Raw genomic sequence first — 2560 nt, 5'->3', positions numbered from 1 at the left:
TTTTTGCTCTCACTACATGTCAACGGGGCGGACTAAATAAACAAATATTCTTGTGAAAAAATAATTTTATTTAAAATATTGTTAACTGACTACTTTTATAGTTCACAAATTGACTGCTGTGTTGATGTGAAATGACATGTGGACAGCACAGCTGTTAAGCAAATCTGTTTGTTTGTGTTATTTATTGTACCTGTTTAATAACATTTTATCCTATACAGCTCCTTGGCTGAACGTACAGTAGTGTTTATGTAATGTTTTTGATCATGTTGTAATGGAAGAACTGAGCATTAACTGGGAGGGGTCCCTTGTGGAAAACCATTTCACCTGAACCTAGACAGTTAGCATTGTCAGAACAGTTAGACATGATGTCATATTGTGTTTCAGCAACTTTAAACAAAATAAAAAAATCAGACAATGGTTATTAATTACTTAGAGGTAATATTGCTTTGATAATGACAAAATATTTCCTTTTCCCTTCCACAGATGCTGTGTGATAAAGCAGTTTCCAAATCCCATAGTGTCTGCAGTCGCAGACAATGCAACGAGTCCAACTCAAAGATAACCGACCCTCCACTCTAAGAATAAGGTTTGACATTTTTCAGTTTCAGTTTGGTTTCCACCATTTGTACTGTATGCTTGTGACGGAGTACCTTCACTACAGTTGAGTAAGCGCTTGGACTGCCATACGTTGCTGTCAAAGTTGCATGTTTGGTACCCTGTAGACCTGTGTTTGAATCTGGGTAGGGTGACTGCTCTCGCCTTTGTCCACATATGGTGTCAGAAGTGGGACGGCTTGCCGTGAGGTCATCTGAACCGTGCCCAGAGACCGAACCGTATGAGGGACCCCCATGGGTAACATTAAGGATGTGATGTGTATAGTGTACTTTTCAGTAATACTGATCATATGTCATCATTTTACTGATTTTATTTTTATTTGAAGGTATTTTGGTCAAGATGTGATACATGCTGATGTACCTTTTTAATGTACAGGAAGCTATTTTTGTAATGTAAACAAAATTAAAGTTTTTTAGTTGTCTGTGTGTGTGTTGTAAAATAATTTTTTTTATTTTATGATAACCGACTAATTGTGATTATACACGTCCTCCCTGACTGCTGACGTATTGCGGTAAGCGTGTCGACTCATTTCCGTTTCCGGTGCTTGTGTGTTGGTACCGTGTTGTGCTGCTCTCGCTAAATAACAGTTACATTTGTTTGATTACAGCGGCCAACTGTTCGCTAAACACTTATTCTTTACAGTAATTTTGCCTAAGCACTCACAGTTCTTTCCATCTTTTAGTGACTGCTGTTCAATCTCATAGTTGTTCTAAAGTTTTGGTAACTGACGCTACAGTAATTTAGCTTAGCCGTAAGCGACTTTAGCTTAGCAGCTAGCGATGGCTTCTCCTTCTCCCTCTCTCTCTCCTACTTTCTCCTGCTCGGTGTGTCAGATGTTTAGTTACTCCTCTGCCTCCTTTAGCGGTAATGGTACATGTAATAAGTGTAGTTTATTTATAGACATGGAGGCGAGGCTCAGTGATTTAGAAGTCCGGCTCCGCACCTTGGTAGATCAGTCTTTAGCTACTGTAGCCAGCCAGTCCCCGGTAGTCGGTGCGGAACGGCCTGAGTTAGCCTCTGGTAGCCGTCCTCCGGCATCCCCTGTGCAGCCAGGAAAGGGGGGGGGCTGGGTGACTGTCCGAAGGAGGAATAGTCATAAGCATTCAAAGTCCACGGGGCATCATCAACCTGTTCACGTTTCCCCACTCAGCGACACACCCGCTGAGAAACCAACTCTGATCATTGGCAGCTCCATTTTGAGAAACGTGAATTTAGCGAAGCCAGCGGCCATAGTTAAGTGCATCCCTGGGGCCAGAGCGGGCGACATGGAGTCTTATTTGAAACTGCTGGCTAAGGATAAACGTAAATACAGTAAGATTGTTATTCACGTCGGCGGTAATGACTCCCGGTTACGCCAATCGGAGGTCACTAAGATTAACGTTGAGTCGGTGTGTACATATGCAAAAACAATGTCGGACACCGTAGTTTTCTCTGGACCCCTGCCAAATCTGACCAGTGATGACATGTATTGTCAAGGTGGTGTCCAGCAAACGATGTCGGCTTTGTTGATCATTGGCAGACTTTCTGGGGAAGACCTGGTCTGATCCGGAGAGACGGCATCCATCCCACTTGGGAAGGAGCAGCTCTCATTTCTAGAAATCTGGCCAAGTTTATTAGTGGACCAAATCCATGACAACCCAGAGTTGAGACCAGGAGGCAGAGTCGCAGTTTAACACACTTCTCTGCCCTTCTTTTTCAGCAGTTACCCACCCAAAACCCTACGCAGAGTCGCAGTCTAACACACTTCTCTGCTCCTCCATTTCAGGAGTTACTTAGTGAAAATCCTATAGTGACGGTGTCTGCCCCCCGACCATATTTAAAAAGGTAAACAGAAGAGGAGCTGTGCATAAAAACCTCATAAAAATTAAAACCACAAGAGCAATAGTGCAAACGAATAGGAGAGTTAAATGTGGACTCTTAAACATCAGATCTCTCTCTTCTAAAG

Source organism: Micropterus dolomieu, linkage group LG01 (assembly GCF_021292245.1).
Source record: "Micropterus dolomieu isolate WLL.071019.BEF.003 ecotype Adirondacks linkage group LG01, ASM2129224v1, whole genome shotgun sequence".
In the NCBI taxonomy this organism is placed as follows: domain Eukaryota; kingdom Metazoa; phylum Chordata; class Actinopteri; order Centrarchiformes; family Centrarchidae; genus Micropterus; species Micropterus dolomieu.
Note: the sequence above shows the minus strand (reverse complement) of the source record.